Below are 15,521 nucleotides of genomic sequence, written 5' to 3' on the forward strand. Positions count from 1 at the left end.
TCAGAGCTCTTATCAGAAGTTTCTGTTTGAAATTCTCCACTGAGCTATACACCCCACCCCTGTTGCTATGCTGCGGCCAACCTCCCTAGCGAATAGCTAACTGCCACATCTGCTTCTTTATAATGCTTGCTCAGCCTAGATAGCCACCCTATAAAAAGGAGCCATTTTAGAAGCTCGGGGCTGCACTGCCCCCTTGTATGGGTTGCCTGCAGTCCCTGCGCAGGTTTGCAATAAAACTTATAAAATTCACTTTGGGTTTGCTGTGGCCTTTCTCCTGGGATGACATCCCCGGCAGCGGGGTTTCCTGCTTCGGTCCGAGGGGGCAGCCCCCCTACGCCCCTCGCTGTTTAAATCCCCGGGAGACGGACAGTGTGCGCCCCTAGCTCGCCAGGCCTCTCTCGACCTGTAGAGCCCGGACTGCAACCCCCCCTCGCCCTGAGGACCTGCGGACCCCTCCTGAGACACTCCCCCATTTAATAAGAGGCCCGGGTCCAGGAACAGCACAATGTCCATGGGGCGGGGTTCCGGGCGAGAACCCGGGGTCCCCAGAAGAGCCCCCGGCCCGTGCGGGGAGGCTGTGTGGGAGCGGCGACAGCGAAGGGGCCCCGGGGACGTGCAGAGCGGGGCTGGGAGGGGTCAGGGGATGGAGAGAGACAGGGGAGGGGAGGAGAGGTCAGTGAGGGGCCATGAAGAGACGGCATCGTAGGGGTGCGGGGAGACGGGACTATGACGGGGAGAGTGACAGTAACCAGGGAGAGGAGCGCGAGGGGAAGAAAGGGGAGAAACCCCAAGGAGAGGGAGGGACCCGGAGCGAAGGACGCAGGGAGGGGGGCTGGGGAGCAGAAGTGGGGGCGCAGGACGGGGCACTTCAGAAGGAGGGAGTGGCTCAGAGGAGGAGAGCTGGGGGGCGGGCGAGTAGGGACAGAAAGGGGGTTTAGAGACGAGGGAGCGGAGGAAGAAACAGCTCGGAGTCAGCCTGCGGGGGTACTGGGTGGAAAGGAAAGACTTACAGGCAGCCAGAGACACGGGTCGGGGGAGGCTAGAAAGACGCGGACGTACGTGGAGATGAGAGCACTCACAAAGATTAAGGAGCAGCTGAAGATGAAATAGCTTTTAAGAGTTTCTCGGAACAAGTTCAGCGCCGGAATAAAGAGGAGAGAAAGAGCAGAAGTGGCAGGATGGAAACAAGAAAGGCCAACAGTGCAGAGAAGCAGAAAGGGAACCAGAACCTCTGAATGGTGAGCCCCTGGGATGTGCATGATTAAGTGGTAATACATGGGTGTGTGGGTTTATAACCCTGGGGAACAATTCTTTTTCTGTTGCATAAGGTTTTAGAACTTTTTCTATAAATTTCTGCATCACTGATTCCAAATCTGAAATCCATTTTTTGGTGCATGCTCTAGTTTTTATGCAATTTTAATTTCTTTTTGTTACAGTTAATGGCATGCATTGGTTTTTAAATTGGAGTTAAAGAGTAATGACTCTTGGATTGAACATAACCAGGAGGCAATTAATGTTTTACAAACATCACTTTTATATGATTGTAGTTGTTTTTAAATGTAAACAATTATTATCTGATAAACACACCCTCTTATTTTGTTTTAAGATTCAATCATGGCTTCTTCGAGTAGGTGTAAATGTAAGAATAGTCCTGGCACCTTCTGTTATATATGTATATGTGGAGGTTACACACTTCAACGTCAAAAGCGCAATATTTCATCATTTGTGACAAGTGCATATATTGCCTATTTTCAAGTTTCCCTTGGCGATCAAGACAAGAATTGGGCTCCTCATATTGTGTGTCATAATTGTGGGGAAAAGCTTCATGACTGGACAAAAGGAAAACGCAAAGGAATGCCTTTTCGTATTCTCATGGTTAGGCGTGAACCTAAGGACCACAGCAGTTACTGTTATTTCTGTCTGATCCATACAAAGGGAATCGGCAAGAAAAAAATGGCATATGATCGTATATCCTAACATTTCTTCAGCAATATGACCTATCCCACACTCTGAGACACTCCAGGTTCCAGTTTTCAATGGTTTTATTTCTTCTAAGGACAAAGAAAGTGAACATGGTGATTAAGTGTATTTTGATAAGATGCATGAATGAGGAAATGGTTGTAGAATCTGAAGAGTCTTCTGATCCCAAGCAGTCATTAACCCCTCAGCAGTTTAGCCAACCTGAATTGAATGACTTAGTAAGAGATTTGGGACTATCAAAGAAAGCAGCTGAGTTATTAGCCTCCAGGCTTCAGGGAAAGGATATACCTCTCTGGTCAGCTAAAGTTTCCCATTTCAGGAAGTGTGAACAAATTTTTGTGGACTTTTTTCCCCGAAGACAAAACACTTTGTTTACTGTCATGATATCAGTAGTCTTCTCAGCCAGCTAGGTGTTATCACTTACAATCTAACAGAATGGTGGCTATTTTTTGACAACTCTAAACGGAGTCTGAAATGTGTCTCCTAACACAAAGGTAATGTTTATGCAGCGGTTCCAATTGGTAATTCAACTCATCTGCGAGATTATGATAAACATTGTCCTCAACTTTCTGAAGTATGAGGAACAAAACTGGATCATTTGCATTTGTGTGGATCTTAAAATGGTAAATTTCCTGCTGGGACAACAGAGAGGTTTCACGAAGTATCCTTGCTTTCTGTGTTTGTGGGACGGCTGAACTTGGGAGAAACACTGGACACAGAGGGAGTGGTCAAAACATGAAGCTCTGGAAGTAGGGATGCAGAATATTGTGAATGAACCTGTAGTTAATCGAGACCGGGTCACTTTTCCCCCACTTCACATCAAACTTGGCTTAATAAAGCAGTTTGTTCAGGCTTTGATTTTGTTTCTTTTGTTTGTTTGTTTTTCATTTTTCTGAAGCTGGAAACAGGGAGAGACAGTCAGACAGACTCCCGCATGCGCCCGACCGGGATCCACCCGGCACGCCCACCATGGGGCGATGCTCTGCCCACCAGGGGGCGATGCTCTGCCCATCCTGGGCGTCGCCATGTTGCGACCAGAGCCACTCTAGCACCTGGGGCAGCGGCCAAGGAGCCATCCCCAGCGCCCGGGCCATCTTTGCTCCAATGGAGCCTCGGCTGCAGGAGGGGAAGAGAGAGACAGAGAGGAAAGCGCGGCGGAGGGGTGGAGAAGCAAATGGGCGCTTCTCCTGTGTGCCCTGGCCGGGAATCGAACCCGGGTCCTCCGCACGCTAGGCCGACGCTCTACCGCTGAGCCAACCGGCCAGGGCCTGTTCAGGCTTTGAATAGAAAAAATGAATGCTTCCTTTTTTTTTTTTTTTTTGCATTTTTCCGAAGCTAGAAACGGGGAGGCAGTCAGACAGACTCCCACATGCACCCAACCGGGATCCACCCGGCACGCCCACCAGGGGGCAATGATCTGCCCCTCTGGGGCGTCGCTCTGTTGCATCCAGAGCCATCCCACTGCCTGAGGCAGAGGCCACAGAGCCATCCTCAGCGCCCGGGCCATCTTTGCTCCAATGGAGCCTCGGCTGCAGGAGGGGAAGAGAGAGACAGAGAGGAAGGAGAGGGGGAGGGGTGGAGACGCAGATGGGCGCTTCTCCTGTGTGCCCTGGCCAGGAATCGAACCCGGGTCCTCCGCACGCTAGGCCGACGCTCTACTGCTGAGCCAACCGGTCAGGGCTCTTCTTAGTTTCTGTCCACTGGATCTGCTGTTTTTATTAAACATCTCACATTTAATTTACTTTTTAAAAACATTTTTGTGATATATTTAGTAGGTTGAATATCTGCTTTTCTGTAGTCATTACCTTTTGAAATAAGCATTGGTGATCTTTCATAACAAGCTCTTAACCCTTTTTTCCAAATATGGAGGAGTCTCAACATGAAAAGGATTACAGGCCCTGGCCAGTTGGCTCAGTGGTAGAGCGTCAGCCTGGCATGCAGAAGTCCCGGGTTCGATTCCCAGCCAGGGCACACAGGAGAAGCACCCATCTGCTTCTCCACCCCTCCCCCTCTCCTTCCTCTCTGTCTCTCTCTTCCCCTCCCGCAGCGAGGCTCCATTGGAGCAAAGATGGCCCGGGCGCTGGGGATGGCTCCTTGGCCTCTGCCCCAGGCGCTAGAGTGGCTCTGGTCGCAACAGAGCGACGTCCCGGAGGGGCCGAGCATCGCCCCCTGGTGGGCAGAGCTTCGCCCCCTGGTGGGCGTGCCCGGTGGATCCCGGTGGGGCGCATGCGGGAGTCTGACTGTCTCTCCCCGTTTCCAGCTTCAGAAAAATACAAAAAAACCCCAAAAAACAAACAAATGAACAAAAAAAACCCTGGGCTTGCCTGGTCAAGGCACATATGGGAGTTGATGCTTCCTGCTCCTCCTCCCTTCTCTCTCTCTCTCTTTCTTTCTCTCTATAAAAAAAAAAAAAAAAGAAAGAAAAGGATTACATAACATTTTTCTTTTAAGTGTATTCGGTCTAGTTTAACTTCTGAGCCTGCATCCTACCTACTGTGTATTATGTGTTGGAACAGCCATGGGTACTTAATAAAGTATCAGGCTGTTTGAGTGTGCTTGGTAAAAATTTGTATGATCTTAACTGTCAAAACCTAGTACTGTTTTATGAATGCATCTAATGTTCAGCAGCTTTTTCTTTCTTTCATGTGATTTGTTGAATTAATGACTGTGAGCCAGCGTGGAGCTGTTCCCCTTGAGTCCCTCTTGTCCACTCTGAAAACACTTGAGAGTCTGCCTGGATTGGCCTGAAACTTGGTTCTTACAGAGCGTGTTCATTCATTGTGCAAGTTGATGAAGATATTTTCAGAGCTAACATTATTCCATGTTCAGCCTCAAACCTGTGTTCATGCTTTTTTTTTTTTTTTTTTTTTGCTCAAGTCAGATGAGCCCACGCTCAAGCTGGTGACCTCGGGGTCTCGAACCTGGGTCCTCTGCATCCCAGTCCGACGCTCTATCCACTGCACCACCGCCTGGTCAGGCCATGCTTAATTATTTTTAAAAAGTAGTTCCTGTAAATTTCTGAAAAAGAAGGAGGTATTCTACCCAGGGAGCTGGGCCTAGAAGTTCTAGCCCGTTTCTCACCTGGAGGTGTCAGGTGTGCTGGGTCTGATACTCGTCAGCCAGTGCTCCTGAAAACAGCTCTGGGTGAGCAGCGCAGGCACCACAGGGACCTAGATAAAGATGCCATATCAGCCCTGGCCAGATTGTTCAATGGTAGAGCTTCAGCCAGTCCTGTGGAAGTCCTGGGTTCGATTCTTGGCCAGGGCACAATGGAGAATTGCCAGTCTGCTTCTTCACCCTTCTTTCTCACCTTTCTGTCTGTCTCTCTCTCTTCTCCTTCTGCATTCAAATCTCCATTTGAGCAAATTTGGCCAGGGTGCTGAGGATGGCTCTGTGGCCTCTGCCTCAAGTGCTACAATGGCTCCGGCTGCAAGGGAGCAATGCCCCATATGGACAGAGCATCGCCCCCTGTTGGGTATGGCGGGAGGGGGGGTGATACCAGTCGGTAGCATGCGGGAGTCTGTCCCTCTACCTCCCCACTTCTCACTTCAAAAAAAAAAAAAAAAAAAAGAAAAGAAAAAAGATGCCATATCATGGGACCCAATGCAGAGCTGCAGAACCACAACCTGGAGTGGAGCCCTCATCCCCAAGGGACCTGAAGACTAATCTGTCCCCACCTGTTTCAGATTACATCATTTCAGGAGTTTTAACCCTTTGAGTAGTGAGATTTTTTTTCATGTTCTTTGACCCCTGGTACTGAGTTTTTATATTTTTTCAAAAAATGAAGTTAGTTCCAGTTACAGTTTTATTAACTTAACTCCTGTTTCATTGATAACCAGTTTATCAAACAAGGAGAACACATACTTTTGCCTTTTTTAATGTTGCCTGATACATTTTAAAAATAAAACGATCGTACTCTGGATGGTCAGGAGGCATGCGAACGCTCATTCACATTTGTACTGCTCTAAGGGCTAAGAAAGGACTTTACCTGCGTCCTTCCCCTCAGGCTTGGCAGCTCTGGGTGGAGTGCATTGTTCTAATGAGTTGATCCAGTTGATACCTTTGGTGCGTCCTGAGATTTGCAGGAAGGTTCCTGGGTGCATTTGTTTTGTTGCTTTATTTTGTCTGTTTTGAGAGAGAAACTCTCAGTCCTTGAAGCTGGAAGACCCCTGGTCCCTTCTTTGGTGCATCTTTTGTCTGTGATTTCTTTCAGAACTTGTGGCGCCTTCCACTCGGGACTGTCTTTCGCAGAGTCAGTCTCTGCAAATGTCACCCAAATAAGTTCAATAAAAAAGAAAAAGCTAATAAAAAATTAGATTAAAAGATACATTTTATGATTAAAAGGAGTTGAGAAAAGTACATTCTTTAGAAAAATCTAAGTGACAGAGTATTTGGCCCATATCTTATAATTTTAATAAACCTTTCTAAGTTCAAAGTCATATACAAAGTTTTCCCTGTGATTTCTATTTCTCAGCTATTCCAAAGTATGTATAGCATGTGGTCCGGAGACATTGGTGTCCCAGATAGATGGGAGCGTGATAAACATGTGGAAACACTGGCCCCATTTCAGAACTTCTGAATGGGACTCTTCATTTTTTTTTTTTTTTTTTGTATTTTTCTGAAGCTGGAAATGGGGAGAGACAGTCAGACTCCCGCATGCGCCCCACCAGGATCCACCCGGCACGCCCACCAGGGGGCGATGCTCTGCCCCTCCGGGGCGTCGCTCTGTTGCGACCAGAGCCACTCTAGCGCCTGGGGCAGAGGCCAAGGAGCTATCCCCAGCGCCCAGGCCATCTTTGCTCCAGTGGAGCCTCGGCTGTGGGAGGGGAAGAGAGAGACAGAGAGGAAGGAGAGGGGGAGGGGTGGAGAAGCAGATGGGTGCTTCTCCTGTGTGCCCTGGCCGGGAATCAAACCCGGGACTTCTGCACGCCAGGCCGACGCTCTACCACTGAGCCAACTGTCCAGGGCCGGGACTCTTCATTTTATAGAACTGCAGTTCATTGTTGTGCGTGTTAAAATTGAAGAAGTACTTAGTCTTCCAGTTCAACATGGCCTTTTTACCTGAGCTATAAACACACCTGACCATGAGTAATAAACTCCAACCCTGACAGATCTGAATGCCTGTGTTGATGACTTCGTTTGAAAATTTCATTTTTGTGAGAAGTAAAATCTGTGTGGTGCTTTTTTTGTTTTAATTTTATTTATTTATTTTTTACAGAGACAGAGAGTGAGTCAGAGAGAGGGATAGACAGGGACAGAGAGAGATGAGAAGCATCAATCATTAGTTTTTCATTGCGCGTTGCAACACCTTAGTTGTTCATTGATTGCTCTCTCATATGTGCCTTGACTGCGGGCCTTCAGTAGACCGAGTAACCCCTTGTTGGACCCAGCGACCTTGGATTCAAGCTGGTGGGCTTTTGCTCAAACCGGATGAGCCCGCGCTCAAGCTGGCGACTTCGGGGTCTTGAACCTGGGTCCTCTGCATCCCAGTCCGACGCTCTATCCACTGCGCCACCGCCTGGTCAGGCTGTGGTGCATTTTTGATATGTGTCTTTCCCTTATCACAGTGACAGACAATACCTTAGACTGTTACAGGGTCCAAATGATCTTACTGGATAATTCAGGAGTGTCTCCTTGGTCACAGCCACTTCTAACACTTTTCATTTTGGGTGACATGTACTCTGCCCATGGCCCTTGGTAAATGTGTCTTTTTTCCTTCAGGGATAATTGACCTTCAGGGATGTGGCCGTGGATTTCTCTCAGGAGGAGTGGGAATGCCTGGACCTAGCTCAGTGGAAACTGTACACAGATGTGATGTTGGAGAACTGCAGGAACGTGGTGTCCCTGGGTGAGGATGACTTCCTTCCCGAGCTTATCCTCCCCCTGTAGGGTTTTGTTTCCTTCATTAGGAGAATATCTCAGGGGGACTTCTGCACTGGATAGTAGATTTTTCACATTCTTTCTCTCAAGGAACCAAATTGGGGTTTGCTGCTGATAAAAGGAAAGGTTTTATGATGTACGTGTAATGGGAATCCAATGTCTAAAAACTTTATATATTGTCTAGAATAAATGAGGTGATGTCAGAAACAGTATTTTGGAAATCATTTTCTAAATTATAATGTTCTACCATGTCTACTCATGTGAGCACAAATTGGATTGGAAATTGAAAAATCTCTATCAAAAGTTAGGTTGGGCCCTGGCCGGTTGGCTCAGTGGTAGAGCGTCGGCTGGGTTCGATTTCCGGCCAGGGCACACAGGAGAGGCGTCCATCTGCTTCTGCACCCCTCCCCCTCTCCTTCCTCTCTGTCTCTCTCTTCCCCTCCCGCAGCCGAGGCTCCATTGGAGCAAAAGATGGCCCGGGCTCTGGGGATGGCTCCTTGGCCTCTGCCCCAGGCGCTAGAGTGGCTCCGGTTGCGGCAGAGCGACGCCCCGGAGGGGCAGAGCATCGCCCCCTGGTGGGCGTGCCGGGTGGATCCCGCTCGGGCGCATTCAGGAGTCTGTCTGATTGCCTCCCGGTTTCCAGCTTCAGAAAAATACAAAAAAAAAAAAAAAGTTAGGTTGTATTTTTTTCTGACAAACAGATCTTCGTATTTCTAAGCCAATCCGGGTCATCTATTTGGAACAAATGAAGGAGCGCTGGGATGTGAACAGGACAGACACAGTGTCCTTCCACCCAGGTAGGTGGGATGAGGAGGCACTGCGGAGGGGTCCCCAAACTTTTTACACAGAGGGCCAGTTCACTGTCCTTCAGACCGTTGGAGGGCCGCCACATACAGTGCTCCTCTCACTGACCACCAATGAAAGAGGTGGCCCTTCCGGAAGTGCGGTGGGGGGACGGATAAATGGCCTCAGGGGGCTGCATGTGGCTGCAGTGGAAAGGGCTGTGAGAGGCCCAGGTGTATCCCTGTTGTCATAGAGGTACAGCTGGTCTCCCAACACGTCCCGTGCATGCAGGTGTGTGTTTCTCTGCCTCCCCTCTTCTCACTTCAGAAAAATACAAAAAAAAAAAGGCATCAATTTGTAGATATAGCAACTTAGTTATTAATTGATTGCTTTTTCATATATGCATTGAGGAGAGGTGTTGGGAAAGGCTCCATCTGAGCCAGTGACCCCTTGCTTAAGTCAGCGACCTTGGGCTCAAGCTGGTGACCATGGGGTCATGTATATATTCCCATGCTCAAGCTAGCAAAGACCACGCTCAAGCCAATGATTTTTTTGTTTTAACTTGGGTCCTCAGTGTCCCAGGCTGATATCAATTGTTGAGTTTTGGAATGTAAACAACCAACTTTATAAACTTAGTTTCTTTTTCTCTTATTATTTTTTGTTTGTTTGTTTGTTTTATTGATTTATGAGAGAGGAAAGTAGAGACAGAACAATAACATCTATCTGTTCCTGTGTGTGCCTTGACCAAGGATTGAACCAGCAACCTATGCTGGGATGAAGCTTTCACCAACCAAGCTATCCAGCAAGGGCTGAACTTGTTTCCTGCAGGAGAAATCGAATAACAATCACCTGTGTAGAAATTCTATCTTTTGTCAAAACTTTTGGAGATGGGTCTGACTGAGTAGCTCAGCTGGTTAGATTATTTCCCCCATACACCAAGGTAGTGGATTTGTTGCCTGGTCAGCGCACATATAGAATCAATTTAGATATGCATATGTAAGTGGAACAACAAATCAATGTTTTTCTCTCTGTGTGTCTAGCTCTCTCCCCATATTACTTTTCCATCTCTCTAAAATCAATAAATAAAGCATGACAAGGTTGTTACACAGTGGATAGGGTGTCGACCTAGGATGCTGAGGATCCAGGTTTGAAATCCTGAGGTCGCCAACGGAGCACTGGCTAACCAATGTGACTGGGGTTGCTGGCTTGAGCTGGGATTATAATCATGACCCCATGGATGCTGACTTGAAGCCCAAGCTCACTGGCTTGAGCAAGGTGTCCATCTCAGCTGGGCAAGTCATGTATGAGAAAGCAGTCAATTAACAAGTAAAGTGCTACAACTTCAAGGTAATGCTTCTCATCTCTCTACTTTTCTGTTTCTCTGTCCCTCTCTGTCCCTTTCACACTCTCTCTCTGTTTCTCTTACTAAAAAACATAAATAAATAAATAGTAAGAGAAAACTTTGTGGATGTGTGTTCTTTGTATATAAGTTTCACATTTAAAATATTTTCTGTTTTTTCTTTACAGCCTGTTATCTTTCTGTCCATGATATTTGTCTTTAGTACTGCAGTCTCTGTGGTGTTGGAACAATTACGTTTTCTCTTTAGTTACCACTACAATGAATCCAACAGGTACTGCTATTCTTTTAGCACTCTGTGTCATGCAAAACAGGAAAAGGGTCATCAAGAAGCTGCAAAACAACAAGATCATTGAACACAGTGTTCTTCTCCATTTATTTATTTTTCTTTCTTTCTTTCATTATATCCAGCAATTTTTTATTGATTGTATTGTACAAATCTTTTATCTCCATTAAGTTAACTTCTGAGTGTCTTATAGTTATTTTTTTAGAGAGGTAGACAGATAGGAACAGAGAAGTGAGAAGCATCAACTCATAATTGTATCACTTTAGTGGTTTATTGATTGCCTTTTTGTATGTGCCTTGATCGAGAGGTGGGGGGGAGGGCTCTAGCAGAGTCAGTGACCTCTTTCTCAAGCCAGAGAACCCAGCAGAAGCTGGTGAGCCCGCGCTCAAGGCAGCAATTTTGAGGTTTTGAACCTGGGACTTCATCATCCCAGGCCTATGCTCTATCCTCTGTGCCACCAACAGTCAGCCTAAGTGTCTTATATTGTTTGTTACTGTTGTTAATGCCACCGTATTGTTAATTTGTTTTCAAAGATTATTTGTTGTCCTGGACAGATAGCTCAGTTGTTTTAGAGCAGGCGTCCCCAAACTACGGGCTGTGGGCCACATGCGGCCCCCTGAGGCCATTTATCTGGCCCCCCGCCGCACTTCTGGAAGGGTACCTCTTTCACTGGTGGTCAGTGAGAGGAGCACTGTATGTGGTGGCCCTCCAACGGTCTGAGGGACAGTGAACTGGCCCCCTGTATAAAAAGTTTTGGGACCCCTGTTTTAGAGCATGGTCCCAAAGCTCAGAGTTCACCTGTTTGATCCCCAGTCAAGGAACATACAAGAACAGATTAATGTTCTTCTTTGTCTCTCCCTACCCCTCTCACCAAAATTAATAAAAAATTTTAAAAAAATTTATATTGCCCTGGCAGGATGGCTCAGTTGGTTAGAGCTTTCTTCCCAAAACAAATAGGCTGCGGGTTTGATCCTTGGTCCACGTACATACAGGAACAGATCAATGTTCCTTTCTCTTTCTCTCTCTCTCTCTCTCTCCCTTCTCTCTCCATTTCTCTCTCGCTAATATCAATGAGTAAAATTTTTTTCTTAATTTTTAAATTTTATTTATTTATTTTTTACAGAGACAGAGAGTAAGTCAGAGAGAGGGACAGATAGGGACAGACAGACAGGAACGAAGAGAGATGAGAAGCATCAATCATTAGTTTTTCATTACACGTTGCAACACCTTTCATGGATTGCTTTCTCATATGTGCCTTGACCGTGGGCCTTCAGCAGACTGAGTAACCCCTTGCTCGAGCCAGCGACTTTGGGTTCAAGCTGGTGGGCTTTTGCTCAAACCAGATGAGCCCACGCTCAAGCTGGTGACCTCGGGGTCTCGAACCTGGGTCCTCTGCATCCCAGTCCGACGCTCTATCCACTGCACCACCGCTTGGTCAGGCAATGAGTAAAATTTTTTTAAAAACCATTATTGTTATTGTGTGAAAAGAAAACTATTTTTTTTTATTATTATTTAGTGCGAGGACAGGAGGCAGAGAGACTAACTCTGCATGCACCCTGACTGGTTTCCACCCCAAACTCAGTAGGGCAGTGGTCCCCAATCCCCGGGCTGTGGACCGGTACCGGTCTGCAGAGAAAGAATAAATAACTTACATTATTTCCATTTTATTTATATTTAAGTCTGAATGATGTTTTATTTTTAAAAAATGACCAGATTCCCTCTGTTACAATTGTCTAAGACTTACTCTTGATGCTTGTCTCGTAAGTTTGACAATTATGACAATTATATTTAAAAATACCACAGTTTTTACGCCGGTCGCATAATTTTATTTTGTGCATTTATTCGTCCCACCCTAAAGGCCGGTCCGTGAAAATATTTTCTGACATTAAACCGGTCTGTGGCCCAAAAAAGGTTGTGGACCACTGCACTAAGGCACATTGCTTTTTAGCTCAGCAACCGAGCTCTTCTTTACCACCTGAGGGGAAGGCGGTGCAGCTTCCCTCAGTGCCTGGGGCCAACCTGCTCCAACTGAGCTATGGATGCAGGAGAGGAAGAGAGAGAGATAGGGAGGAACAGAAGCGAGAAGGGGAAGGGTTGAGAAGCAGATTAGTGCTTACTGTATGCCCTTACCGGGAGTCAAACCCAGGACATCCACACGCTGAGTCAAATGACCAGGGCCAAAGAAAAGTGATTTTTATATGTTGGTTTTTTTATTATGCCTTTTCCTTCATTTCTTGGAATTGTGTTTTCTTTAATGTGGATTACTTAAAGTTTTTTTTACAGAGACAGAGCGAGAGTCAGAGAGAGGGATAGATAGGGACAGACAGGAACAGAGAGAGATGAGAAGCATCAATCATCAGTTTTTCATTGTGGCACTTTACTTGCTCATTGATTGCTTTCTCATGCGTGCCTTGACCATGGGGCTACAGCAGACCCAGTAACCCCTTGCTGAAGCCAGCGACCTTGGGTCCAAGCTGGTGAGCTTTGCTCAAACCAGATGAGCCTGTGCTCAAGCTGGCAACCTCGGGGTCTCGAACCTGGGTCCTCCGCATCGCAGTCAGACGCTCTATCCACTGCGCCACCACCCGGTCAGGCGATTACTTAAAGTTTTTTAATATAAGATCTGTCACCTGTCAACAGAGATCATCTTACTTGTGTGTTTTTCAATTTGTATGGCCTTTATATTTTTCCTCGCCTATTTGTCGTGGCTAGGACTAGTAATATGTAAGATCAAAGTGGTAACAGAGAACGACAACCTTACATTTTTCCTGATGACAAGAGGAAGCTTTTCATCTTCTATTATTGATTATGTTGTTCATTAGGGCTTTTTATTTATGATCTTTATTACATTCAGATATTTTTTATGTCTACTTGGTTGGCTAGTTTTATGAAAACAATATCTTTCTTATATTCAGTTTAAGTTTTTTTATTATTTAACAATGCTCATGTGGTTTTCACTCATTCTGTTACTGCGCCCTTAGGTTTTTTTTCCCCATGTGTTGAAACAACCTCCCTTCCAGGAATGTTTCCACTCTTATCATGGTGTATAATTTATATACTCTGACTTTGAATTCAATTTGTTAGTATTTTATTGAAAACTTATGCATCAGTGTTTTTCAAGAATTTTGTTTTGTGGTTTTACTTATTCGTAGTTTCTTTATTGGTTTCCTTTCTTTTTTATTTTAACAGAGAAAAAGAGAGAGGCACAGATAGGAACAGACAGGAAGGGAAAGAGATGAGAAGCATCAATTCTTCTTTGCAGCATCTTGGCTGTTCATTGATTGTTTTCTCATATGTGCCTTGACCAGGAGGCTTCAGCAAAGAGCAAGTGGCCCCTTGCTCAAGCCAGCAACCCTACACTTAAAATGGTGAGCCAGTGTTCAAGCTGAATGAGCCAGTGACCTTGGGGTTTTGAACCAGGGACCTCTACGTCCCTGTCCAACACTCTATCCATTGTGGCACCACCTGGTGAGGCTCTTTGTTTTGTTTTACTTAAGTATTTTGAAAGTTCTTTTATTGTACTAACTTTTGGGCTTTGACTTTTGTTTGTTATTTCCCTGATGTGTAAAGTTGTGTTATTTCATTTCTTTTATTTTTCCTGTAAGAAGTTATCTATATAAAATTTTCTCTTGATGTTAACTACCCTTTGAGTAGCATGAACGTTAATGTACATTCTCATGTCTCCTGACCATTCAGAGTATGATCGTACATGTAAGACAACATTAAAAAAAGGCAAATGTTTCTTTTTCCTGTTTCCATAAATTGATTATCAAACATTCATGATTTTAAGTTAATAAAACTATAACTGGAACTAATTTCATTTTTAAAGAAACAACTCACTCCTTGGGGTCAGGGAGCATAAAAAAACTCACTACTCAGGGTTAATTTCTCTGAATCTCATGATATTTGGCATATTGTGTTATATTTCATTTGTCTCAATTTATTTTATGATTTCCTTTACTTTTTGATCCACTAGTTTATAATATTATTATTATTATTATTATTTTTTTGCATTTTTCTGAAGCTGGAAACAGGGAGAGACAGTCAGACAGACTCCCGCATGTGCCCGACCGGGATCCACCCGGCACGCCCACCAGGGGGTGATGCTCTGTTCACCAGGGGGCGATGCTCTGCCCACCCTGGGCGTCGCCATGTTGCGACCAGAGCCACTCTAGCTCCTGAGGCAGAGGCCACAGAGCCATCCCCAGCGCCCGGGCCATCTTTGCTCCAATGGAGCCTTGGCTGCGGGAGGGGAAGAGAGAGACAGAGAAGAAGGCGCGGCGGAGGGGTGGAGAAGCAAATGGGCGCTTCTCCTGTGTGCCCTGGCCGGGAATCAAACCCGGGTCCTCCGCATGCTAGGCCGACGCTCTACCGCTGAGCCAACCGGCCAGGGCTTAGTTTATAATATTATTTTATAGTGTACTAATATAGGGTGGCCATCGAAAGACTGAATGATATAAAATGAAAATAACTGTTACTTTTTTAAATTTTTTATTATTTTATTTGGAAATACAATGAATAAAATTTTTCAGTATTATATGTGGAAAACAACATCCCTCAGATGACCACCATTTTACTGCTCACAAATACAGGCTTCCCCAAACCCTTCAGTTTTTCAGTGTCCACCCTCTGTTTGTGTCACTTTCATTTTCATGTGCTAATTTTTCATAGTTTCATTGCTCTGTGGTCAGATGATACCTGTCCGATTTGCATCTTACTAAGTTTACTGAGCCTTGTTTAGAGGAATAACCGGTTCTGTACACAGGAGACTATTCTCTGTGATTGAGAACATTGTGTATTCTATCTCAGGCTGGGTGACTCAGTTAGAACATCATCTTCATAGGACAGGTTGTCAGGTTTGATTCTGGTGAGGGCAAATACAGGAATTAACCAATGACTGGAAAAGGAAATCAGCATTTTCTTTGTCTTTTTTCCTTTCTGTAAAATCAAAATATATAAATATTTTTTAAAATTTAAGTTCAGTTATTGATTTTAATAAGACACACCCCAGTATATTTCTGAATGTATCCTGACTGGTGATCTAAATCGCAACTTCTGTGCTCAGGAAGACTTCCACTCCTGCCAGCTGTCCAACCAGGGTGAAATATGTTCTCTTTTCTTTAGAGCTGTTGAACCATCATTTACTTCATGTCTGTCTTTCATACTGCAGTCCCCATGGTCTTTGAACAGTCATCTTTTCAAAAAAATCAACCCCATAGTGCATTCATATTGTCC

Source organism: Saccopteryx leptura, chromosome 3, assembly GCF_036850995.1.
Source record: "Saccopteryx leptura isolate mSacLep1 chromosome 3, mSacLep1_pri_phased_curated, whole genome shotgun sequence".
Taxonomy (NCBI): domain Eukaryota; kingdom Metazoa; phylum Chordata; class Mammalia; order Chiroptera; family Emballonuridae; genus Saccopteryx; species Saccopteryx leptura.